Below are 27,786 nucleotides of genomic sequence, written 5' to 3'. Positions count from 1 at the left end.
CAGTCAACAGATGTTGAGCCTAAGTCCCCCATAGTGGGAGAAGGAGAAGTGTTTGCACCTTTGTATTTTTGGGGAGGAATGGTGCATAGCAGCATTTTAGCAAAGAAGCCAGCAGAGTCCTCTGGCTAAACACAGACATACTGGCAGGTTTAGTTTTCAAGAAACAAGCAGAAAAAAAATGGTCTAGGAATGAGCTGGCCTTAAGAAAACAATTAAAAACACCCTGAGAAAAACCAAGCCATGTTTAGCTTGCTTGCATGTTGGGATGCTCCCCTGCCACACCACGTTACACGGCTCCGCAGGACGTCCTCCTTCCTGCTTACCAGTAAGACATTGCTCAACCCTCCTCCGGTCAGCCACTTACCACGCTGAAGTCAAAGCTGTTGTGAGCGAGAGCTATGGATTAATTCCAAGAATCCATCTGAGCTGAAATCCAACCCTGCTTGTTTTCTCCACTTACTGTCTGAACACAAACAATTTTTTTTATTTTTTTTTTTAAAAGGAGTAAAACCCACGTCATTTACTCTCCACTGGGTTTTAGGCCATGGCTTGCCTTGCCTCTTTCACCTCCATCTTCTTCAGATTTCAGTAAATCAAGGGGAGAGGAATAGCCCTCTTGCCAAAACAATCATTTTAAAATCAATATTTAATTCTTTTTTTTTTTTGAGAATAGCAATTCCCACAAATACCATATTCCAAACAAGAGTGGCAAATGCCAGCTATCCACACAAATATGAAGGTGATAGCAAGAGAAAAAGCCTTACTATGAAACAGAAGAACGTGCGTTAGGTTAGGAGACCAAGAGACTCCTAAAAGGAGCATGGGGTAGAAGTGTAAACACTTCAGAGACAGAACAAACGGCACCAGGTTTGCGATCAGCCTCTGAACGGCTCCTAGTCCACCACCGCTGATCCATCCCTCCAGGATCAGCAAACCACTTGCTGCTTTCTCACATTCCCCCTCCTCAAGTGAAGCTTTCCACAGCATCGAGCCCCTGGACATCGCCGAGGCTTTAGCTGGAGGGGAGCTGCGCCCAGGGAGAGCAGGTGAAGAGGAGCCTGCGCCTTCCTCCTGGCCCAAAATAGCAAATGCCAAAGCTGGGGCCTCGCTCATTGCAATCATTCCCATTAAAGCAGCACAGGCCTGCCTGATCCCTGTTCAGAATTCAGTAATAAACCCAAAGGGACTGAAATTCAGGGGAATTTGTTGACCGAGCAGCACAGCCCTCCCAAAATACAGCATGGGAGATAGGCAAGGAGCATGCACAGGTCTGTGGAGCTGAAAAAACAAGTGCAGCAGCATCTGAAAGGTCCTGCAGGCAAGAAAGGCCACCAAGAACATGGGAAAACATGTCCTCAGGAGCAGCACTTTCTGGGATCCCCTTGCTCTGCCTCCAAGGCGGCATTTCCATCACAGTTCCTGCCTCTCCCTGCAGCATGGCTTAATAACCCTCTACAGAAAGGGGGTGCAATGAGCAGTCTGGAGGAATTTCAGCCCTCAGTAAGTCAATATGCTCTTCAGCCCTTTCCATACAGGATGGTGTGCCTTTTATAAGGGAAATAAATCAAGATTACTTTCCCAATACCCTGTTAATCGCTGAAAAAGATGAACTTGGCCCCATAAATCACAGGCTGCACTGAGCCAGCCTTCAGCTGCAGTCCCCACTCCATCGCCTCCCAACTCTTCCAGCTATACGTGATTTCACAGCATGAAAAAATAATTACGGCTTCTAAATTGCAAACAGATTTAAATAGCAAGTAGCTTGGCCCCATGAAGTATGTGCAGTTGTTTAAATGCCTCTGGTGCTCTGTAAGAGCTGATAAATGCCAAGCTGCTACAGGAATCAGCCACCACCTCCAAGCTGCAGGAGAGAGCTCAATGCCTCATTTAAAGACAAGCCACCCAAAATCTAATCTGCGTTTTGACTAAATGAAGTCTTGAAGCTGTAACTAAAGTGAAAACCTGGAATGACAATACATACATTCTATATTTTTATTTGTGTTGTTCTTCCTTGAGCTTTGTCAATGCACCTGTCTTGATTGCTTTTCTTTCCTCTTAAAATCAAGACAGGGACTTCTGGACTGCCAAATTTTTTTTTTTTTTTTTTTTTTAAAATCGGTCACCATTTTAAGAGCTGCGTAGGTTTTCTGCTGTTACTACTATTTCGGGACTATTCCAGAACCACAGCAGAAGTCTCTGCAGCTGAAGGCAGCCCCTGAGCAGCTCCCATGCAGCAGGTGGGAATAACACCGCCGAGAGCACCACTCTCCCTGCAACATACCTACAATTTTGACAAGGACATTTAACACATCATCATCCCAGACAGTCTATATCTGCAGTACTGGTTTATGGCCTCTGCAAAGTAAGTTGGGCAGAAGACATGCCTGTAGGCAGGCCCTTTGCTAGAAAGCTACCTGTTAGGCTGGAGTCAAACTCTGCATGAGCCAGCACTGCTGCAGGAGCAGCCTCTTGCCTGGGATTCTCCCAGCTTCCCCCCCCCCGCTCCAGTTTGCAATCAGTGCCAGCTTTGTAGAGACCCCAAACTATGCCCGATGAACATCAGCATTTCTCCTGCACAGACTTTTGAACTGGAAGTTAATACACATGGAACAGTTTGCAGCAGGGAAAAAACAACCCAACAACTTTCCAGATGAACACAGTACCATCTTTGGCTTTCCGCAGAAGCGAGCCTTTTGTTTACAGGCTTGCAGAATCTGACTCCAGGGGCTGGTCTGTTCTTGCTCAGAGAGGGAAAACAAGCCTGACCTCAGTGTGCTGGAATAAACTCTGCCCCCTCCTTCCTTCCACGCTTCTCCCAGTGCAAAGGTAAAGAACACAATATCCAGCAGCATGACCAAGCTTGCCAAGCGAAGCGTGACCGCACACACTCCTGTTTACTGACATCAAAAACAAGACTACTAGAGCCAAGGAGGTAAACTAACTGGACGTGCTCCTTCTGCCATTCATCAGGCTACGCTGGCCGGCACTTCCCAGCTGGCGAAAGGTCTTCAGTAAGTCAGCTGGCCTCCGGTACGTTAAGTACATCATACGCTATTTAGCACATACCTCTCTGTGCATGGACAGCCACACTCACAGTGAACACTCCCCTATCTCCCACTTGTACCGTTTCCTACATGGTCGATAAGCAGGCTGCAATTTCCTCCAGGCGGATATTGCACACTAGCACTTGCTGGCAACAAAGCCTGAACAAAGAACCCGAAAGTCATCGTGCAAGACTCGGAGTGGCTCTACCATTCACATTAGAAACAGCTACTCATTGTCAGAATTTGTCACACCAACAGGTTTGGAAAAAAACCTTGTTGTATTTGGACCTTCTTGACCTACGTCCTGTTTATGGTGCAGGCCAAAACCCCTTGCTCAAGCCTGCTCTGTGACGTGCAAGCAGCTAGCAATGCAAGTACCAGCACTTTAAGAGATACCTTGAATGAGTGTGGGCAGCAAGGAGGGGAATTCCTTTCCGAACTAACTGGAAGCAGCAACAGTTGGTAATGCAAAGCATCTCCCAGGGCCAGAGCCTGCAGCTGCCAACGTTCCCTCAAAGTCAGGGCAAGGCTCGAAGGAAGCCAGATCATCTATTCCAGCCCACCAGAAAACCTGCAGTGCCAGGAACTCCGTGGGAGGCAGTCTCTGCAGAAGAGCCTTTCCACGAGGATCATCCAGCTCACCGGCAGGAGGAACTTGCTATACTTCCCTCGGACACTCCAAGATCCGGCAGATCGTGGAGCGGGCAGGCAGCCAATGCTATCAATTATTCCAACTGTGATTAATAAAAAGTTCTATGAAAAGATTAGAGAGAGCTTAGGAATACAAGATTCAAAGACACATCCTTCTGTAGCAAGTGCCTGCTGATTGTGCTACTAGTCCTCAGGACTTTTAAGGAATGCTTGAATACATGGCAAAGCGTAAAAGACACTGCATTCATACGATGAACAAGACTCCAACCCTACCACCTTTGCAAATGAAGGTCAATGTGCAATGTTCTTGACAATCTGACTTGGAGTTTTAAAGTGAGAACTAGAAAAAACTGTATTTGCACAGGCTCTAAAGACTAACTCCAGCCTGCAGTCTGCTCGTTTTGCTATCAAAGATTGTGAGCACTAAAGAGCCATGCATTTTAAAAAAAACAGAGCCAGTCAGCATACTATTTGTGCAGAACAGCCTCGACATTCTCATTCCAGAAGGGAGTCCTGCTCTGATACAAGCAGCATGATACAGCCTGCTGCGGCACCTCAGTGGTGGGGCTGGTATGGAGCTCAGGCCCCCCTGGCGCAGTGGACGATGCAACCTTGTTCAGCACCATTAGGTAACACAGAACAGCTCATGGAAAATTAAGCTGTCAAATGGCAAAAGGCTCCTTTTAAGATGGCTGATGGATCCCTAATCAAGGAACTTGGGAACTGTTACATGCTGTACCACAGGGCTAAATTAAAGCATTCCTGGCAGGTACTGCTGACCGACAGATAACGAACTGACACCGAGATGCATCAGCACGAGACTGTGATTCAGAGCAGTGCTGCAATTATGAGGTAACGACCTGCTGTGCAGCATGGCACATCATCTCACTCTGGGCAAATAGGGTGCAGACCCACACCAGAAGTTCAGGTTCCCCCAGTGCTGACATGTTAGTGAAGTTAAAGGGAGAGAAACACATTATTGAACGTGAAGTTGCTCAGATCGCACTCGAAATTAAATAACCTTAATGGGATAACCAATGCTGGGTTTAATTCTGCTTAGTACTCTAATAATAGGAAAAAGGTCTTGGTCCAGAGGTAGACTTTGTCATGTCTCTAAAAATATATACCTATAAATAGTAAATCACTATCAAACAATTGCATCTGGACAACCAATGCAAAATATCCATGGTAAAGAGAGAGCTTGTAAAGTTTAACTTTTCCCCATTAATTCCTCCAAGGGATGAGCAGATTCTTTTTTCCTTGTCCACAGAACTCCTGCCATTTTCCAGAACACAGCCCAGGATTTTTGCTAAGTAACAGCTGCCACAGCCAGTGCACATTTGCTTTTGGAAGCAAATTGCTAATTGTGAAGTTGCTAGGAAGTCTGTTCTGGCAACTTGTTCTGGAACATTTTTTAAGTCCTAAAAAGGGAAGGCTTGGAGGAGAGACAAGCAAAAAGGGCCTTCCCTATATCCTGCAGTGCTTCACACCTCAAGGGATCTATGCTTCAAGCTCGAAAGCTACAGAAACCATCTGACAGGACCCATGCTACTACACTTGTCACTTTAAAGTCCCTCCAAAGGCAAAGTCTGACCAGCAGCTGCTCCTGTGAAGCTCAGCTCCTTTGGGGTCTCCGAGCAGAGCAACAGAAAGCACTGCTAGCAGCTGTGCTGCTGGAGGACAGAGAGCAGCCCGGCACCCCAGCTTCATGCACAAAGGCATCTATGCACGAGTGGTTTTACATGGGGGAAGGTGCAACACTAGACCACACAGCCCTGTAAAAGGAAAAAAAAAAAAAAAAAAAAAAAAAAAGTAATTCATAACTGAAGTTGAAGCGTGAAATGCCTTAAACACTCATCAATCTAAGGAAAAGGAGCAGAGGTGAACAAGGATGCCTAGCACGGAGCAGCGCAGCATGGTACACAAGCACTGTATTTACCTACCCAGCCATTCTGCAGCAAGCGGAGTGGTCTCTGAGCAGTCTGGGGTATTCAGAAGGACAGTTACTACACAATTACACACTCCTACTCAGGCTTTGTTTTTCCTCTGAGCAAAAGAGGAAAAAGTTTAAAACAAACGTTGCAGACAGCAGCATTCCATTTGCAAGAGTTCATTCTTTAAAGAAACGGGACAAACTAATTCCTCAGTAAATATTTGGGTTTACAACTCTGCTTAGCAGTATCTCGTTAAACACTTCTAAGATTTTAGAGAGCCAGTAATACACTCAGGACAGCAGTCCATGGAAATAACAGGACCTACTTCAACAGTAACAAAGCTATTTTTAAAAATTTTACTTATGGGATGCCAATTTCCTGAAGCTGTTTGGAAAATTAAATTTTAAAATGTACAAACACTAATGGAACAAAAATGTGCTATAGCAACAGCCTTCTTTTGCTAGGAGATAGACTAGATATATTTCTGGACTTTCCAACTTACTTTCATCCAAAAAATCACCTTTTCCTCCTTTCAGAGGACAGATTAAGAATAGCAACAAAAAAATCTGTATGTCTGCAGCAAAAAATGTTTGTAGAGAAAGTTTATTCCTAAAAAAAAAAAAAAAAAAAATCTTCCAGTTTTAGCAAATGCCTCCAGCTGTTATAAACAGATCAAACCAGTGACAATACACTTCTTTACTCTAGGGATGCTTAGGTTTAACATAATTAGATTAGCTCAATGCCTCTGCCAGCCAAATAAGCAATACAAGAAGTTCTTTTATGTCGCTGACAACTTCCTAAAAATTGGAGGAATTTTAAAATGTACACCAACTTAACAACTGGTTGAAACAGGAAGAGGAGGTGAAAGAGTATCCAGCTGAAGCAGCAAGGGAGAATTCATTACACTGTAAATACCAGAGTGAAACACAGATGGGATGCTGAGGTTTATAATTCTTAAAGTGCCATTATAAAAGTGTGCAGGCATTTGCTTTTAAATATTATGACAAGCAGCTGAACAGCATAAAGTATAGCTATTTTCATAGGTTGCACCAATAATTCAGACACTGTTCCAGTAAAACAAATACTAAGCATCAACAGGCTGTTGACTTCAAATCAATAAAAACACCACACAAAAAAATAATGACAAACTAGCACTGCTTGCAAGGTAGCAATAAAGCGCTCCCCAGGGAGGGGATCTTTCCCCCTTTCCTACCAATGGGTGAAGTTTACCTCATTCTGCCATTACAGCAAGCGAGAAGGGAAAGAAGAAAAATGTCTTGAGAAAGGATTTAGAAGCAAGGTTAATAGTTTTGTTTTAAACATGGATGTTTCTCCTGGGATACATTTTTATCTCAAAGCAACTTTTGAGGTTATTTCAATGTACTTTCATGTTATACAAGTGCCCTATCTTCTAGGGGCTATCAAGCAATTTTATACAGTCAATTAGTAAAAAAACCAAACGCCTTAATGAACCTGGGAAACAGGGTGCTCTTGATATATCAGTGATTACTAGGCCAGGGCAGCATCACTTCTTCAAGATATAAGTCGCCAATAAAGGTGATTTCACATAACTTTAGGAACTGGGCAAGAATTGACAGCATTAAAAACTGCTTCCTAAATAACTGATAGGTGCTGTGAGAGTCCTCACTAGCAGCAGAGAACTGCTAGTTATTCACCACGCAGAGCTGAACGAAACGAAAGGGTTCACAAACGGGTCCTGAAAACAGAAGCCAAACCTAGCAGTGACAAGTCTTTCACAGGCCCTGCTGCAGGAACAGCTTAAAAAGGACAAAAAGCACACTGGGCTGGGGAGAGATGCATGCTTCCATACTTCAATAAAAATATTCCTCTTCAGTGAACAAATATTTGCTTTTGAGATGGAGACTGGCACAAGCATTTCCTGTTTGGTGCCCCAAGGCAAAATATTACAATATAACAACCTCCATTAGTTTTCCTTTTTTTGTTTTTCTCCCCGATTCCTTATGTTTTTAATTAAGTCTCCAGTTGACTCTGACTCACAGCAAAGCTCTATGCTGATCCCATGAACATCGTTCCCCTCTTGGAGGAGACACCAAGTGCAAAAAGTAGGGCAAAATGACGCAAGTGGGACAGATGGGACATTTTTTAGGAAAGTGAGGCAAGAGGAAGCGCTGCTGTATCCCTGCCACAGTCTGGGGAAAGGACCAACAGTCACATGATGATATACAGCTCCTAATACATTTGCTAATGAGCCTGCCAGTCAATTACTCATTTCAAATGGTTTTAAGGACTTACGCTCTCTCAGCATTCTGGAGACTAATGCTGTTTCTTAGCACGCACGCCTGGCAGCGATGCTGTGCGGTCCAGCTGCCAGGGACACACTGCCCTCTCTTGGAGAATCCAAAATCAGCCCCACAGAAGGACGCTGAAGACCAACATGCTGTTGGCATCTTAAAAACTAATTTCTGCCCAAGAGGCAAGTCAGAGGCAACAAGCAACTCTGCTAACGTTCCCCTGCCTGATATATTGCTTTGGGGAAGGAAGCGTGAGTGCCTTTTGGAAGAGCTGCTCTTAAGGTAGGTCAGTTTTAACTAATAACTTTGAAGGTACCTTTATATGATCCCATCAAAACTTAAATCTTTTCACCTGGAATTGTACAGCAGATAATGCATGGCACAACTGTGTCTACCCCTGAGAATATTATACCATCTACAGAGCAGTGATACTGTGATATGGTAACAGTCATCACAGAAAGAGAATGTAATTCAGAATAAGCATTCCAACTTACAGGCAACAGCTACATGTTAGCTTTCTGTGTGACCTTGGGGCAATTTTAGACACTTACCTTGGTCAAACTGTCTCTAAGTGGACTCTGAGCATGCTGCTAGTGCATTCACACTACTCACCTGATAAGATACCCCTGGTTTGGGGAGTCAAGGATACAAAGATGTGGAAAATTAACTGTGAGGCAGGAGGGATGGTTTGGATGGCTTTGTGGTGTACTGCTGCATAAACATACCTGGTCAGAGAGTGTTCACACCACCTTCTTCAGCACAAAGGCAGATGCGCTCTCTGGCTTAAAAAAGGACTGCTCTCCTAAAAAAGGAAATGGAGAGAGTTTTCAGCAATTAAAACGTTCCTGCAGGGAATGCCTGCTACTCTAAACATCAGGCTTTGATCCAACCAGCTGAAGCACCTCACACCTTTTTTTTTTTTTTTCATTTAATGAAGGCAGACATAGTAGCCATATGGCTACAAAGACCCTTTTTACACTGACAAACACAGGCACTGTTTTCTCCCTGCTTGAAACCAGGCTAGACCTGGCTATTACAGAACTATTTAAAGTCACCCAATAAGTATGAGGGACATGTCACATGGATTCAATGATTAGCAGCTTTGCAGCTATGATGGTTACCCAGCTTTAAGGGTGGATCCTGCCAGGCAGGCAGAGCACCTGTCTGCACTCAGTGCAATTTCGTATCTGAGTCTGAAGATGGCTCCATCGGCACAAGAGATGCCATCCACTCATGCCTCCCTATGCACAAGAAAAAAAATATTAGGCACACAAAGAATGAAGAAATATTCAGAATGCTTAGTCAGCCATCAATCGCATGTTATTTGTCATATGCTGACAACAATGATGCTGTGAAGGCAAGGAAGCAGTCACATACACGCATTATATATTTCTAAAGATGTAAGACTGCGATACAGAAGCTACAACAAAAGAAACTAGAGAAAAATAGCCTGAGCAACTCATGGAAGTCAAAGAGAAAAAGAATGACAAAGACAGATTTAACTGAAGAAAGGGAAGAGGAAGGCCTACCTGCAGCATTTCATTTTTTGTTCCTCCCTACAACGATCAAATTAAAAAGCCCACACACTTAAATTAAGTACAAGTTACAGGGGAGCTGGAAATACAGTCATTCAGAATCACTATTTAGGTTAGGAAAATTGCTGCATTATATTCCTTTGTCAAGTGGCAGATAATGAAATCTGCAAAAGAAAATGTGGAATTTGGACCCATCATGCAAGAATCAGTAGCAAACCAAGGAAATCTTAGGTACAGGTTTACCAAGCTGGACCTAAGGAGCCCTGGCCCCATAAACACCACCCAGCAGACCATAAGTGACGATGACAGAACACAAAAGCAGCTGTGCAAAGATCCCAACGCTTTCCCCCATGTCCTCATTGCAGCTACAGCCATAACACACCCTCACACACACAGCCCAACAAGTTTTAGACATCAACAGGGGTTTTTTTTCTTTCTTTTTTTTTTTAAATACAACATAAAACCCCAGAATTTGGGGTGGGCATGTGCCCAGGACCCTGTTACAGAGCTGTGATTTACTAATAAACCTTTCTTCAGGAACCTTCACAATGTTTAATTTATACCTTTGAAAACACCTCTGATAAAACCCTGGCTCTATCAACATCAGGCAAGATTTGTCATTGGCTTAAGGGTAAATATCCTAGTCGCGTGTACGTTTACATTGCATTGTGTCTGAAGCTCCAGATATGACTTTAGTATTTAATTCATGGTGACAGGCAGTCACCTCAGCATTTTCAACAGCCAGTCAACCCCTGCAAACAGAAGGCTACCAAGACCCCTCCAAGGCTTGACCCTAGATGAAACCCTCTCTAGCTATTAGAAGAGAAACACCCAATTCACACTAGAACATTTAACGGAAGAAAGCACACAGGGAGTAGAGAATATGAACGTTATTATTTTAGGTAAAGCTTTTGCAAGCTTGGGTTTCCTTTAAGGTGTGATAAAAACAATCAGGTAACTAGGGCTGGTGCTGTAAGGGGCCACAGGGCAATAACAGGGCTGCTGCTGGTGCTTGGCCTGTTTTCATGGCAACAGCACTAAAACAGATGCTGCAAGCTCTGCGAGGGCAAGTGGCTACATAGCTTGTTTCTAGAGGGAACTGTTTAATGTCTAATCATTAACAGTAAAAAACACCCTAGATAAAAGTCAGCTAGCGATAGACTAAAGCAATGATGCATTTCAAGTCAGCAGAGTCATTACAGTCACCAGGAAGCGCGGGATGTTTGCTTGTTCCTGTTATGGCTCTACCGTGTTTCCCCTGCAGAAGGGACAGCTTCGCAGGAAACAATATAAATTAGAAAGTCATCTATTTGTTCTTCAAACCTCTCTCATCGAAACAGCGAAAGCCTTCACTCCAGCATGCTGAAGGCAGCAAGGTCAGACGTGCTCACACACATGAGGGAGTTTTAAGCTGCTGCTGCCATTAAAGACGAGAAGCAGCAGTGGCAGCGTTGTGAGCTTGCTTGCCACAAAGACTGCAGAGTTATGTAGTCTGAAAGATGCAAACTTAAAATCTATCAACCACATAACTTGCCTGGTAAGGTTGCGAGGACAAAGCAACACCAAGGTGCACCTGTAGGACCGTATTCTGCGATAAAGCAGCGCACTTGGGAGTCCCACAAGAGCCTGAGATAGAAATGGAGGTGCATTAACTGTCCACTGCCCGTGCGGCACATCTGCCCTGTGGAATTGATGCCATATGTCCTGTGCTACACGCTTGGATGGGGACAGGCAGGCTCTAGGCGCAGTTACGGCATGTGCACCGTGCAGCCCAGCCGTGCATCAGCGCTGGTCTCCTACCTGCAGCTTCTAAGCATCATCAGCTGCTCTGGCTCCAACCTGGCTGTCAGACAAACACAGGCACTGCTAAGACGACATGCAAAATGTCAAGTCCTCTTACCCTTCCAAGAAATCTGCTGCATTAAGACACCCGCTAGACTTACTCCAGTCCAGCCCACAAGGCAACAATATCTACCAGCCCGCGTACTGGAACAGAGAGGTATTTGTTCCCTTTTGTATCAACTGTACTCTCTGGGCTAAAATCCAGAGACAACTGCTGAAAGCAAAACCCCTCAGCTGCCAAACAGGCATGAGGTTCCCAGACCCTCCTTCCACGCGCCTCCGTCCAGGAGGGATGTCCGCCTCGAGCCCCCCTCCTGAGAAAGCCTCCGAACCTGCCGCTGTAAGCGAACACAGAGGAGGTTGCTGCAGCTGGAGCCTGATGAGATAATATGTGAAATAAAACAGAACTAAGCCAGATCATTTTAAATTGATATAAACCGTTCTTTTTCTTCGCTACCACAGGTATGTACGCTCCATGGATGAGCATGGAGAAAGTCTGCATCATCCTCACTAAACCTTTCAAGTACCTTTATCACTTCACCCCCGCCAAAAAAAAACCCTGTTAAAATAGACCTAGTGTTCAAAGACAGGTTCTAAACAAATTTAAGTGTAAAAAAAAGTCCAGAAGACTATGAAAAAAGCAGCAGCACGTCAGCAACCATATCTGTCTTCACTTCCTGAAGCTAAAACATTGCTCTGTCCATCACGCAGTAACCCCAGGCCCTGTACCCAGCTGTAAATGTGGTGTGCTCTGCCAGAAGATACCTCCACAAAACCAAGCATCTCCCGCCGGCCATGCGGGACTCGCCATCTTTCCATGAACACAAGGACAAAAGCCCAATGCGACACGGCACAGCACCATCCCTGCCCAGCTGAGCTCCAGCAGCAGACAACAAAACTGCAAGGCTTTCAACACGCACCTTCACGCTCTGAAATATTAAGAAAAATTACTTAGGATTACGAGATGGCACCACAAACAAAATGTATGTTCATTGGTTTTTAACAGAGCTGTTTACCATTTGTTCTTAATCTCCAGCCCCTGTATTTATAGCAAACCTACTCATATAACAAAGCTTTGCTGTGCTTGAGAGCATCACAGAAATAGGCCTTTTTTAAAAAAACATACTTAGAAAGACGTATCCCAATAACACTTTGCCCTTGTTTGGTATCTTTTATCAAAAGCCTCTTAAGCAGCAATTGTTTGCTTCCCTACTAATCTGCTGCTGAAAAAAAATCCCAACTGCCTCATTATAATCATGTTGACGCTTCTCAAAATCTGCAAGCAGAAACTTGGGAAGTTCTTGAAATCTGTTGTCCCAGAGACAGAGCATCACTACTGCTCTGCCTTTGTAGTCACCAGGAACATCACCCCCTTCACCCACAGCCACGATGCAAAGCCAAAACCATACAGGTATATAGGGTCCTTATAAGCCTGCCGAGCATGTTGCAAAGCAAGTTGTTGCTCTGCCACTGGGATTAACGAAGATCATCTGAACCTGCGTCCCCCACGACGGACCAACTTTGGCAGGAGCTCAGAGTGAAGTCCCTTCCGCCATTGAAACACCAAGTATGGTTCACATCGCAAAGAAGACGACAGCAGGAGTCCGCAGCATCCCAAGACCCAAGCTGACTTGTGGCAATACAATTTCAACTCTCCTCTTAGCACCTATGTACAGTAGCATGGTCATCCTCACTCAGACCAGCTAATGAAGTCTGAATTGCATGAACAAACCTCCTAAGATCAGAGCAGCAACCACTATTGGTAGGAAACTGAAAAAGCCTTCAGATGCTACAGAAAGCCCACTCCTAATGAGATCTGTTTCAGTGTCACATAAGCCAGGAAAGCAAACTAATAATATTTATAGAAATGGATTAGAGCTGAATCTTCTGTAAATCTGGTCATGCAAAGAAACAAGCAAATTCACATTTGCAGAGAGGTACTCGCCAGCTCTGGGTGCGAGGTTGAAAGAGGTCACGAATTTATGAGCTCTCACTTACAAATTCATTCTCTTCTAGCACATTTATACAGCTCGCAAAACCTTGAAAAGAGCACTTGGCGACAAGTCTGCCAGCAAGCTCTCTGCTCCCTGAATTCTTTATCATGCTCATTTCCTACAGTCTAACAGAAATGCACGCAGGTTTTAGGGACAAGTATTAGAATCTATGACAGGTTCACCTGCTCCTTAACTTTCTACTCCAACAACTAGTTCCACAACAACCCTTTAAATTAGGATGCTAATAAGGATAACGGCATTATCCTGGAAGGAAGGTATAAGAAGCAAAAGCACTGACAACTTTCATCATCTATTTTTCTTAGGCAAAATTAAACACTGCTAGTGAAAATGGCTTTTTACTTTGATAATCTTGCTTAAGTTTGGTCTACATAACTATACAGGCCCCAGAATGAAGTGTTTACTATGTGAAAATGTAAAATAAAAAGTTTTAAGTATTCTACAATTTATGGATGCCTAGTGCTCCAAGCACTTCTAAGAGGAAATATTCCTGGTTAGATGCTACCTGCAAGCAAGCTGAAGAACATTAAGCAGAAGAAATACAGAAGCTGTGGACAAAAGCCTCTCAAATACTGTTATAGGATTAAGTGGAAATTGTCCAAGACCATCCTTCTTTCCACCCAGCCGTTATATTTTATTTTTAATCAGCATAAGGCTACAGGTTAAGCCAGCAGGTCCCTCACTTCTTGAGTCTGAAGGAATGGGAATTTACAGTGCAATATCTTTCACAGCAAGCAAGCAGCCAGCAAGAGAAAGATGGAGAGAAACTCAGAGCCAAGATAGAGCCCCTTTGCAGTAATTAAAAAACAAAACTGCATTTGATTAACTTTTGCTTTGTATGCACTTAAAAAAATTCAAGTAGCATTTGGACAACTTCTCAACAGAAGCCCGCTGCATTGCTCTGCCTGGCGGTCCAAAACCTGATCCACAGGCACTAGCACCTGGGTTACCTCGATACAATCAGTCCCTGCAGGAATTTGAACCCATAATTACAGTGTATCACAGCAGTCTGCACATGGAAAATATGAAGGAGGAAGGCTTTATTTATGCAGGGGACAACAGTTTCAAGGATGGCATGATTAAATCAAGGAAAAACAGTTAAATGCAGAAAGCTAGCAGATTCAGGCAGCTCTTAAAAGAAAAACAGCTGCACCAGAGACTCTTTGGCTTCTTAAACTACAGGAAAAATGCCTGCACACAAGAGAACTTTGAACCTGAAGTGCCTCAGGAGCACTCACCAGGATCCTCATGGCTAAAAAGTCAGAAAGACAATGAACTTTATTACCTCCAGCAGCGGCAACCCTCCTGCCAGCCTGCGGCCCCTCCCTTGGCTCAGGGTGTTAACAAATTTCCTACACCACTAGCACTTAGCTTTGTTAAGCCTGAAACAAGATTTCCTGCCCCTCCACCAACCTTCCCCAAGTGCTCTTCCACACACCAGAGACACTCATATCTTCACCAGGCTAGCAGAAATGCCCTCTGAAAATTAGGGAGCAGCACACTTTTTAATCAGGGTGGTTTGCCTGCAGACAGATCTTATTGCACCTACAAAATAACAGCGTACACAGTTATTAGCCAAACAACCTCTCCCAGCAGTTACTTACTGAAGAGAGTAGGAAGTGGTTACTCTCTCGAGCTACAGCTAAACCACAGCAACTTTTAATTTTTTTTTTTTTTTTTTGCTTAATGCAGTATGAAGGGAGTGCAGTAACAGTGCACCGAAGAGATGCACACAATACATCTCCCCTGTTAGTTGACAACCCTCTTCTATTTCGGGAATGCTCATCTGCAGGTGGAATTGGATTTATGTTCCCATGACTGACAACACAACTCACTCGACTCTGCTCCATCCTGGCCTATGGCAGCTGCTGCTATTTTGAGCACTATGCCTCTCCAGTGCTGCCGAACAATATTATTCCAAAGGTGAGAACTATTTCCAGATAACACGAGAACAGCATTTTTCACACTTCTGAAAAAAAAAAAAAAAATCACGGATTTTTAAGAAGTTTTGCAAGAGGGTGAAGAACCCTCTCCAGCAAAGCCAGGGTCTACTTGCATTAATGAGCTTTTCTTACACATAACCCATGGAGTTGCTGAGATTACTAAAACGAAACTAAAGCCACTGCCCTGTAGCCCACTTGCTGCCCTGCTGGAATAGGCAAAATAGTCTTACCTGGCTTATGACAAAGATACTCTTCACCAGCAAGTGGGAAAGCATCTATTCCCTCTATCCTGACAAAAACCTTGCCTTCTGGCAACAGATTGGCAACACAGTCCTTCAGAAGTCACAGCTACAGCCAGTCTATGCTGGAACTGTCCCCAGAAATATCCGTAAACCAAAAGAAATAGAAAAATGTGATATAACATTGAGTCAATATCATATGTACTCCTAAAAAAATGTTAAGTTTAGAGCATATAATTTTGTTTTTCACACATATGCACCACAAATACTTTGCACAAACATGCACCAAAAGAGCAGGTTGGGTTTAGATGACTTAAGAAACATAAGAGTTAACTGCTCCTTAGGAGCCTCTAGAAAGTGTCAACCTAGATCCCCAGAAAGAAAAGCTGAGGGTGGGATAATAAGGCAAAGCATGTTAACCATCTAATTAGCAATCAGAGAAAGAAGAATTTTGTGATCAGTCAGAAGCGCTGACTTCTTTAAGCTTAATATTGACCCTTGCAAGCACTGCAGTTTAGTTAGAGCTGCTCTCGGTCGCCCACCCTAAGGTCCCTAACACAGAAAGCCTTTAATTGCTACAAGCAGCCAGCTCTGCAAGATGAAGGGCTAAGGCGGATGATCTACCAGAAGGTCTGAAATCAGAGCAGTTCAGCTTCTTCCCTGCACAAGTTGAAAGGCTGCCCACCACAGCTCTCGTGATCCGACTTCCACTGCAATTAGCCACAAAAGCTGTATCAGGTCAGCAATTGTTTCAGCCTTCAAAAGCTCGTGTCTTCCACGATGCCTGTAATGAACAATGCCTGGACAAATTAAATTCTAGTCAAGTCGTCACCAGCTGCAGCTCATATGCACACAATTTTTTAACTAACATTCTGGAGCAAGCCCTTCCTTGTCCTCCATAAGCTGAATTGCTAGTGCCCCACAGGGCTGTTAGAAAATAATTACTTCTCTAAACCCACAGGCTACTCTTCCAAAGTAGGTGTGCCCCATGACTAATATCTGGCAACCAACCAGTTCCATCTGCATTGGTATGCTGCTAGCACAGAGCTACTGCTGTCACTTGCAACAGCTCCTGTTATATCTGTACTAACAAATGTGAAATCCTTTTTTTCACCCCAGTATCCTATGTCAAAAATGCTGCATATATTTCTGTCGATGTCTTTACAAAGTGTATCTGCTATTTATCACATGCACTAATAGATCAGTCTTTAAAGCAAATGCTCTAAGCTCGACAAGTTTCTACAAGGGACCATAGAGCCATATATTTGAGTACTGACAAATGAATTTGGCATTGCACCTCTGCAGTGTAAATCTGCAGAAAACACTGGAATTTGTTGCCTTTCCCAGAAAGATATTTGCAGCAAGCCCCTTCGGAGTGCAGGGTGGGATTTACACTTTAACATGCAAAGAACAGTCTGCGGCCTCACCAAAATGGAATTAGAGAAACCCACCCGTTGTTCCTGCAGCTCTTCCCGGGGACACGCTTTCTATAGCTCGCTTCCCGACACAACCAGCATCACAGCACCAGGAAACATGAATTCATTCAAATGAGCAGGGAACGCACAGTACAGCCTGAAGCAGCTCTTTCAGATGGATGCGGGAGCGCTAGGAGCCAAATGCAACTTGGTAAAACAGGCTGCAGGAGAAACTTGAGATAAAAAGATACCCGTGTTCACACTGCTGACTGTGCCTGAACGTCTACTACATTTGACTCGTCTGTTCGTTTCCCAAAAAGACTGGCATGCTGCACAGTCCCACCTCAAATTAAACACACCTGATCCAAACTGACAGCACTTACAAGTCTACTGATGGACAGACACCCATATTCTGAAAAACAAACAGTTCTGGAAACCATTTGCAGGCAAAGCAGCACAGGGTTATAAATTGGAAGAGAAAGACATGATGAGAGGTTAGTTTCTTTCCAAGAACTTTTCCATTCCTCTCTGAGAGCTTTTCTTACAGTCACATTCACCTGAAAACAATCTCCAGGTCCCATCCGTAACAAAAAAAAACCCCAAACCAACAGTAAATCATTGTACCGAGCAGCATCTAACCCCATCCTACCTGCAGTTATCTTCACCTGACTCAAGACAGTGATTAGAGCACAAGGTGAAGGGCCCTCTTCTTTTATACTTTTCCTGTGTTCCTTCTTTACCAACAAACACCCAAGAAACCAACAAACCAAACCAATGAAATTAAGCTTAGTGATTCCCTGACCACATGAAAAAACACAGTTTAAAGACCATCAACACATGAATTTCCAGTCTTGCACAGTTTCATCTCCAAACTTCATTCTGTTCTTAGTCTTACAGGACACCAACCCACTCTCAACTGTCAGATAGTATTTCTTTGTTTTAGTACATTCTTCTCATCCTTTCTTTTCAAAGCCAATACCTTCAAAAGTCTCATATAAAGAATATGACTTACTGAATGTTTATTCCCCCATTTCTAAGCTACAGTTCCAGTCCTTACGCAGAAGACATGCTGGTACCAGGAGACACGTTCCACTTCCATTTACTAGCTTTAACACATACTTTGCAAAAACTTATTTTATATCCTTCCAGATGATCAGCACCACTTTTGTTTCAAGATTTACCGGTCAATATCTTACAAGGATGGAAGACAATGGGTCAAGATCAACAGCGTTAACTCCACACGATTCAACAGCAGGAATGACGACAATGTTTAATCAGGATTAGCTGCAATTAAACCTGCCTGGCACTAGCATAACACAAGCTTTCCATCAGATTCCATCACAGGCGCTCACAATACTCATGGGTTACAGGAAAAACGGTTTCCCAACACTTTGCCCAAGATGCAATGAGTGTGATGCTCCTTGAAAACGATACCAGATCCTTTTGATCATTGGAAACGCATTACCTGGAGCTATCTCCTCAGACACCCAGCACCACTGCGCACACACGCTTCAATCCCACACCGCCCAGAAGAGCATCCTAGCACTGCTAAGATTACACTTATCAACATAATTCCAAAGTTAGAAGCAAAAAAAGTCATGTTTCTTGGCCTTAACTAAGGATCATCTTTAAAAAAAAGGAAAAGAAAAAGAGTCTCTCAGGCTTCCCCCCGCCCAGGAAAGTTGCATAGTAACATTAAATTCACAACATTTGTGTTTGGTAATTGTACTATAATTCATAGCGAGTAACTGAAAAGAGAAGCCATGATACGTCATGATTTACTGAGCATAAACACTGATCCTTTGCCAGAAAAAAAAAAAAAAAAAAAAAAAAAAGAAGTTACCCTTAGACTGGAGGAAATGAGAATAACCATGACTACAGCAGGAATAACCTCCTAAAAGCAGTTTCTGCATTATGTCTACAGAGCAATTCTTCTGTAGTTTCACAATTGCAGCAGAAAAATCTGAGGACAAGCTGCAGAGGGTTAAAACACACGAGAAACATTTAAACCTTGTGCATTTTTCTAATAGCAGATGAGGCAGAAATGGACAAAAAGCCTTCAGGGCTAAAAAAAACCCCAAACTATTCTATACATTTAAAAATAGATTTATTTTGTCTGAAGGGGATAAGTCGGGGGGGGAAAAAAAAAAAAAGCTTTTGGAGAACATTAGCAGGATGTCAATCTCACTTGCTGACTGCTCCCGGGAGCCATGAGAAGGGGCTGTCATCTCCACACTGCCACCTGAGCAGGACAGGGGAGGTGTTGGGAGAAGGAACATCCTTCCACCATCCCCGGGGCCCACAGTCCTAACACTGGCTTCAGGCCAGATCCGATTTTGCAACTTGTACGTTTGCATTACGAGTGAGATATTTTTAAAATTACTTTTACACGGTCCGTTTTCTAGCTTTTTTCCCCTCTTTCTGTAGAATGGAAATAAAACAAAGCAAGAGTTACTGAGGTTTCTTCAGCTTTTACAGCTTCTTAAAAAGTCTATTAAAAAAAATGTATCTTTAACTGCAAATTTGGAAACATTTTCAGTTATTCAGAACCAACACAGGCTGGAGTACTTCAAAACTTTTTCTTGTCTGTTAGAAGGAAGGGGGAAAAAAACATACAATAAATTACGAAAAAGCATAATCCTTACTAAATTTCCTGTTCTGTTTCTCAGCATTAACAGCGTGCCTGAATTTCTGCCCCCCCCACCCGTTTTTTTTTTTCTTTTTTAACATCACAGCCAATCCCTACCCACCCATTTAACAAAAACCTAATCCAAAACTACTGGAGATTTCAAGCATGTTTGAGTTTGAAATATCAGCTGAATTCATAACTCATTCCCAGGAAAAATCCGGCTCCTACACCCCTTAAAACAAAGATTAAACATACTTCAGCTGAAAAACTGCTCCTCTCGCACAACAGCCTCTTGCGCTGAACACCACCAGTATCAAGAATTAACTGCGGATTGCTATATTCAGCCTTTTCAAACAATTTTGATGTCGTGATCACTTTTAGTTGGTTTTTAAGTTAGTTCGTGGCTTTTCAGGTATTTTGGAGGAGCAGCAGCAAGAAGGACAAAAGCAGTCAGCACAATTGCACAATACAAAGAACATTTTAAAGTTTTTATCAAATCGATGGGTTCGCTGGAGAGAAAATTTACGGATAAGAAACTTGAGACTGTTGTGAGCAACTTTCACTTTCAGAAATACTGTTTAAAATGAAAACATGGTTGTGTTGCACAATGGGCTATTTGTTCTGGTATTTTAATAAAGGGCCTTTTAGCAGAACGAAGCAGAAGCAAGCAGATGATAACAGAGGACTCTTACACGTGACAGCAGTAAGATCTACATGGCTGGAGCTAACGCTGAGGGATGGAGCAGAGTCATCCGAAGCAAACTGCCCATCGCACAAGGCCACCAACACCAGGTGCTTCCAGCTGGTACCCAAAAGCAAGGTCCGGCTCTTCCAGTTCTCTGTACTCTGTAAGTTCCACCAATTTATTTTTAAATACAAACTAAGTGGATAAATCTAAGACAAATTAATTCTTACAAAAAAAGCTCTCTCCAGCTTTGCCGGTTTGTCCTTATTGCTGCGATGGTCAGACCACACAGCAGGAGTGAACTGGATTTACATTTTCTTTTAGTTTTGTGCCCTTCCTAATTTAATTTCTTCTGACATTCTGCACGCCAAGCTAGGAAACCCGCAAGAGAGAAAGATAATATATCACATTACCTGGCAACAGGTGAGAACTAACCAACACATACTGTCCAAAACAGTCAGAGATGCTACAACTGGGAAACTCTGAAACTCGCTATATGCACAGGATCCCACTGAAAGATTTCTGATCTGTGGGTAAACCGATTAAATAATTTGAGTGATATTTGAGCAATTATAGAGAGTTTTCTACCTCAAAGTTCAACTATTAGACCTTTGCAGCTCAATTCCTTGGACTTCTCGTACACCCGAGCAAGCTGGCACCATAGCCACAGCAGGTACTCACTTCAAACCATATCCACTATAACGTTGGTAGAGATGCAGTATCTTAGAAAACCCTTTTGCCTCTCGCTCTACCCTCCCCATGCAAGAATCCCCAAACAATTAAACTTTTACTCTGCTTTTTATGCAGCCATCATTTTTGGGTCATCCACCCACAGCCTTCCTACAGCACAGCAGGATTGCCATCCCTCTCGCCAGCTTCGCTGCTACCCACAGCGTTCAGAAGAGCAGCTAGCAAACTCTTGCAAGTTCAGAGCTGCATTGGGATCTACAAACCCAAGACGACTAAACTATCCGATCTTTCCAACCCGAGCTAATCTTCACAGCCAAAAGAGCAAGAAGGTGATTTTTTTTAAGGGACAGCTCGAGTTCTGCTGTTCACCTCCTTCCGAAGACGTCAAAGAAAACTTCCCCCAGCCGCTGGCGAGTAGACAAGTGGCTACTTCAAGCCCTACACAAAACCAACCATTCTAAGGGCAGTTAGTTAGGCACTGGCACTCGGCCAGCCCCACGGCTCCACAGACTAACCGCTGCGCTAACGGGACAACTTCTGGCAGGGACAGCCACGATTCCCCGTCACCAACAGCGACAACTTCTACTGCCTTACTGGCACGGGAGGAAGCGGAGAACAGCAGTTACCAGCAATAAAAAAATCGGTGTTTTCCGAAGGGCAGAGTGTCTAGTTCCTCTGGAGCCAAGTTCAGGGACAAGCAGCAGAGCCACAGGTCCGGGAGCCCGGCACTCGCCTCGTTACACTAACGAGCTTCAGGGCATGACAACCTCCCAGCGCACGAGGTAGGGCAGAGCAGTTATCTCCATTTCGCAGATAAGGAAATAAGGCAGGAAGGCAGAAGTTGGGCCGGCCACAGGGGAAGTGCGATGAGCAGAGGACAAACCTACATCTCCCGAGTCACACGCTCCTCTCCCGGCCACTGAATTATTCTTCTTGCCTGTTTGAACCAAGAGAAGTCAGTCTCCTGGTGTGCTGCCATTCCCCTACCTTCAGAGAGGGATAATGCCTTCCTAGGATAACTCTTGATGTCAAAAAGCATTAATTACCTTAAGTAATACCAGTTAAATACTATATCCAGGGATAAGATGGATACAGAAGAAAAACTGGTAGGTACGTTGAAATGTGCCTCCTGTGTAAATCATTAAAATCCACAACAATACTCCAGCCACACAAAAGAGCTATTTCCATTTGTTTCACAGCTACAGATGGCAGAAGAAAACCTCTCAGACAATAAGCTCTATTTAAACATATTGATCCAGCTTTTTTGGTGCTTTTTCCCCCATACTGGCTATAACCAGAATATGATAAATGGTGTTACATAGTCACAGAGCTCCCATGCATTTGCTTTATGATCATGCAGCTGACTTGGAAGCCAAACCAGCAGTGATCAGCTCATCTGCCTGCCCACAACGGGATGTCCCACACAGGAGAAAGATGATAAAGGCAAGCAAAACCTCCAAAGGATGAAGGTCTGACTTCAGTACTACGTGCTTGAGAAGCAAGTATGTTAAGAAAACCAAGCAATTACCTAAAAGGCCTCAAGTTTACTTACAGACTCAAGACTAAATATCAAGTTACTGACTTCTGTGGTCTACCACAAGCCAGCTTTTGTCCTGGTAGTAATCACCGCAGTTGTACTTGTCTGGGTCAGTTTTACAAGACGCCCACAGCTATAAACAAACCTGAAAGTTGTCAGTTTTCCCAAAAAAACCCCCAAACCCATTAAAGATAATTCAGCACCTTAAAAGCCACAATAACTTATTGCCTCATTTACAAGCAATAACAGAGAACATATCTTGCTGCATAGAATGCAGCTCTAGCACAGTCCATATGGCTTTTTTTTTTAAGGCCACACCTGATGGTGATGGCCCAGTACAGAGGTAAATCCCATTCACCTGCTCCAGCACTGTAGAAGAAAATGAGCTGCAGAGGGGATAAGGTACCCACCTCCAGCTCCCAAACCAGGTGCCGTGACACCTTCCAGTCCCTGCTTATCTACACACACACACTTCCCTTCCTTAACCTCCTAAAGGACACCCGCCAGTATCTGGCTTATCATTCCACACTTCTATTTGGAAATGAGGAGAAGGAGACAGATTTCTCTCTTTGTCTGCAGCACCCACTTACCTCCTCTACTCTGCTCTACCGCAATAATACAGAAAATCCAGATACTGCAGTTACCCCTCCTTTATACAACCTGTGCGCTACCATTCACTAATGCCTCCAAAGTACTGCCCAGAACGGGCAGGCTACCATTACTATCCTTCACCAGCCATCAACTCCTCCAGCTCCCTTCTTTCTGCAACCTCTCTATACCAACCCACCGTTAACTCACGCACAGAAAAAAACGAAGTAGATTATACGATATTGGACCTTCTGACAAGCTTCCCAGCCTCCTTTTACACCCCAAAAGAGGGTCTAGACCCGTTCCCCATTAAGTCATCCAGCTTCCAAAGCAAGCTGGCGCTGAGCTGTGTTTCTCATCGATTACGATTGCCCCCTCTCGCCTCATCCACCCCAAAGCCCGAGACGCCCCTCGCCATCCCAGCTGTAGCCCCACACCCCGCTGCCCCCCACCTCCATCACAACAGCCCCTTCCACCCAACACCCCCCCGTTGCAGCTCACCCAAAGACCTTGGGGCCCCCCACCACAATCCAGCACAGCCCTTCTCTGCGTCCACCCGTAAACACACCCCCAGATTGCCTCCTCCCGCTGATCCTCATATGGAAATTATAGCCCCCGGACCCACCAGAGCCCTGCGATCCCTGTCAGATACCCTCTCAGCTGCTCATCCCTGTCCTTTACCCCTCTACCACAAGCTCCAGCACCCTCAGTACCCTCCTTGCCCCCCCGGGGCCTCTTAACCCCCCCCCCAGCCCCCCCCCCCAACCTGCCCAGGGTTTCCCCTTCTCCCAGCCCTGCACCCCAGGACCCCAGCCCCCTCTAAACCTCCTCACTCCAGCCCAACTCACCCCTCGCACCCCACGGGATTCCCAGCACCCCCAGAACGTCAGGACCCCTCCACCTCCGGGCCCAGCACCCTTCCCGGCCCCCAGCCCCCCCCCCCCCACTCCTCCACCAGACCCAAACCCTCAGGGCCCCAGCACCCCCACAGCCCCCTCACCCTACCACCTCCGGCCCCAGGCCCCCCTTTGGCCCCCTCACCCCCAAGTCCTTCACCTCCAGCCCCAGGACACCCCCCCCCCCGGCCCCTCACAGCCCTCACCCCCACCGCCCCGCTCGGCCCCACCACCCCTCTCGCCCTCCCCAGGTCCCCCTCACGACCCCCTCACCCCCCCAAGCGCCCCTCTCCCAGCCTCCCCCCCCCCCCCTCCCCGGGCCCCGCCGTCCGGGGCCGCAGCGGGCCGTGAGGGGCCCCGGGCAGGGCCGGGGGCTCCGCCAAGGCCACGGCCTAGCTCTAGCCGTACCGGCCCCCTCGCTCCCCCCCACACACACCGCTCCAGTCCCCGCGGCTCGGGCGGCTCCTCACCGGTCTCGGCGGGGCCGGGGCACCGAGGGGCGGAGGAGCGGAGCCGCCGCCTCAGACACCAGCGCCGCCGCGCAACGCACCCTGCTGCCCAGCCCCGGCCGGGCGCGGGTAGGGCTGGCCCCGCCCCGCCACCCATGATTGGCAGGGCTACCCGCCAGTGAGCGCTGGCGCCGTGGGGAGCGCGGGGAGGAGGGGAGGGGGTGAGGGTGGGCAGCCCGGCGGGGGAGGCGGGTCTGGGTCCAGCCGCCAGGTTCGGTTGCGACGGCGGCGGGGAGGGGAGGGCGGTGAAGGGGCGGGGCCGGCTGCGGAGCGGCGGGGGTTGCAGCCAGTCAGTGAGCGGGGCGGGGGAGGGGGGGGGAATGGGGCGGTCGCATGTAAATAAAACGTTAATATTAATGAGCGCGCCGCCGCCGCCGCGGGGAAGGGGCGCGCTGCGGCGGCACGTGGCGCCTGGGGCGCGACGCACCGGGACCCACCGCAGCCCCGGGGGCAGCGGGACGGGACCCCCCCCGGATCCCCTCGGGATCCCCCGGTCTCCTGCCCCCCCCTTTTCCTCCCCCCCCCCGGGCCCCTCGGTGCAGCCTGGCCACGCCCCCGCGAGACCCCGGGGTATCCCTGAAAAACGGGGGTGCTGCGCTGCCCGCGGTCCCCGCGGCCCTGCCCAGCCCCGGGGGGGGGGGGCGAAACACGATGACACGCAGCGGGAGCGATGCTCCACGGGCACCCCCAGGACATGGCGTTATCCCCCACCACGCAGCGTGACCGGCCGGGTGGGCTGCAACGGGCCCGTGGTGGGGGGCACGGCACACGGAGTGTCCCGGTGCTGCCGGGGCAGAGCCCGGTGTGGGGTCTCGTCCCCTGGACGCAGCTCAGGGAACCCACGGCTGGTGCCACCCCCGGCTCCACTCCTGCCACTGCCTCCCGATGGCTGGGTGGCCGCTGGTCCCCGGCCAGCCGGGGAGAGGAATGGCCGCAGGACACCGCTGACGGGTCCCTCCTGACGAATCTTGCTCTGAGTCACCCATCGCTTTAAACCTCCCCTTCCCTTTCCAGCATTGGGGGGGGGGGGGGGGGGGGGGGGCAGACCCTCCAGCTGGCCTGGAAACCCCCTCCACCACCCTGCTGTGGGACTTGGGGCACCCCAAACCCCCCGAACCCCCCCGGGCACAGCCTTTCCAGCCGAGGGCTGTGGTGCCCAGCAGCTGTGGGATGGGGGTGAGAAGGTGGCCCCGTGCCCCTGGTCAGAGCCCCCCACCCCGCTGTCCCCCCCCCCAGCTCCCCCCAATGCTCCGGCCCCAGGTGCAGCAGTCCTGGGGCTGCTCTAGCTTACTCCTGAACGGGATGAGCTCTGCCCAGCCCTGCGTGCTGGGGGGCTGCGGCCTCGGTTTCCCCCCGCCACGGGGCCCCGGCCGAGCCGCTCTCCCTCTGCAGAGAGGGGAAAATCCAGGGGGATGAATCAGCAGCGGGCGGGAGTCACGCTGGCGGCGCCGGGGGAGCAGGAAATCACGCTCGCCGGCCCGGCACGGCTGTGAATTGAGGCTTTGATTCCCCCAGCTGCCGCCGGCACAGGGTGAGCGTGGCCGGCCGGGTCCCGGTGGTGCCTGGCTCCCGACTGCAGCGCCGGTGGGGTAAGAGGGGCCCGGTGTCCCCCACGGGAGTCACCATGAGGGGACAGAGCCACGTCCCTGGGGCAGGAGGGGCTGCAGCCATCGCTCCCCACCAGTGCTTCCCAGCACATCCCAGTGCTGTGCCGGTCTAAGGCAGGGCTATGCCAGTATGCACCAGTTGCAGCTCCAGTCCCAGCATGAACTGAGATGGAGAAATGTCGGGTCCGGGCTGTCCCCGCCGGCTCCCCCTGCCCGGGGGGGGACGAGGCCCCGCTGCCGGGCACATGCCAGCCCTCGCCGGCAGCTGTGCTGAGATTGGGCTGAAAACCCAATAATCCTGTTAGTGGGAAGAAGGCTGCTTTTTCCCCTAATCCAGTTTGCTCCCATATGCCCTCGCCTGCAGTGTTATAAGCTGCTTTAGCCGCAGATGGGGCTGCACCCGGCACACGCCGGGGCGCGGGGGGAACCCCCCGGCTTTGGGACGGCACCTTAAGGGGTGCAAGGGCCACGAGTGCTGCCGGGAGCCTCCCCCCGCCGCCCTCCCTGGGGGGGACATGAGGGATCATGTCCCACACGGCCACCAGCTCCTGACATGACACATGGTGCCAGGAGCTGGTTTGGGTCCCAAATGCTGGATTTGTAGTTTTGAGCATTTTTACAGTCACAGGCTGCAGCGATGGCTTATTATCGGCGGGGGGAGTGACGGGAAAGGGCTGCGCAGTGGCTCATCCCGCCACTCACTAATTAACACTCAGGAACAGCTTGTTTAAAACCCCGGGCCCGGGGGAAGAGCCAGGCACCCTGCGAGGATCGTCCATCTCGATCCTGCGCCGCTGCCTGGACGGGCTCCCAGCTGCAGGTTTTGGGGGGCTTGGGGTGCCCCCAGCCCGAGTGGTCTGACAGCTGCTGGGTGCCAGGCTTGGGCACGGGGGGCTGCGGTGGCCAGAGCCATCCAGACCTTCCTGGGAGCAAATGGTCTTCTCTGAGGGCAAAAGCATCCCTAGGGACATCCCAAGGGACATCCTGATGGACATCCCGAGGACCACTGTGAAGGACATCCCTCGGAGCATCCCAAGGGATACACCACGCTGCAGCAGGACCGTGGTACCCCCGCAGAGCCTCTCCGTGGTGACTCGATGGGCACGGGTCCCCATCCGCACCAGCCAGGGTGGGGCGACAGTGGAGGGACAGAAGGGGGGGACAGAGAGGGGGGACAGGAGACCCGGGAATGGGGGGACAGAGATTTTCTGTCCCCAAGCTGAAGGTGTTGCAGAGCCGCTGTGAACACTGGGGGTGTCTCGGTGCAGGAGACCTGAGTTTTGGTGTTACAGTGCCCAGGGGGGCCACCCCCCCCAAATACCTGTGAGTCCCCCCGCCTTGTCTGGGCCTCCACAGCCCCGGGGGTCCTGGGGGGGGGTCCCAGCAGGGGGGACTGGCACCAAGCACCCCTGTCCCACCTTCCTGCCCCGGTGCCCACCGAAGGTCCCGGCTGCCCCCAGCCCACGGGAGGGTCGTGGGGACAGGAGGGATGATGTGGGGACAGAGGCGGTTCCCGTGGCCGGTGCCAGGGAGCCGTGACATCCCCGCGGAGCTGTGACTGTCCCCACGGAGCTCCGAGCATCCCCATGGACTTGTGACTATCCCAGCAGAGCCATGGCCACCCCCCGGAGCCGTGACTGTCCCCGTGGAGCTCCGAGCATCCCCATGGACCTGCGACTATCCCAGCAGAGCCGTGGCCATCCCACGGAGCCGTGACTGTCCCCAGGGACCTGTGGCCGTCCCCACGGAGCCACGGC

The 27,786-nt window shown here is 47.9% G+C and overlaps 1 protein-coding gene across 4 annotated transcripts in view; it reads right to left on the bottom strand.

Moving 5' to 3' along the window:
• Positions 1-24,496, bottom strand: part of GNG7 (G protein subunit gamma 7) — a 79,567-nt gene extending 55,071 nt beyond the window's left edge. For 2 of the 4 annotated variants that reach the window (XM_030032279.2, XM_030032282.2), the window contains exons 1-2: positions 24,384-24,496; positions 8,628-8,704 (exon numbers count right to left, since the gene is read on the bottom strand). The gene's annotated coding sequence lies outside the window, so the exon portion shown is untranslated. Of the gene's footprint in view, positions 1-8,627; positions 8,705-16,924; positions 17,079-24,349 lie in introns of all 4 variants that reach the window. The other 2 variants (XM_041127791.1, XM_030032280.2) reach the window with 2 other exon arrangements.
• Between the last annotated feature and the right edge of the window lie 3,290 nt (positions 24,497-27,786).

This window comes from Aquila chrysaetos, chromosome 12 (assembly GCF_900496995.4).
Source record: "Aquila chrysaetos chrysaetos chromosome 12, bAquChr1.4, whole genome shotgun sequence".
Taxonomy (NCBI): Eukaryota; Metazoa; Chordata; class Aves; order Accipitriformes; family Accipitridae; genus Aquila; species Aquila chrysaetos.
The sequence above is the reverse complement of the archived record's forward strand: the minus strand, read 5'-3'. Positions and strand labels throughout refer to the sequence as shown.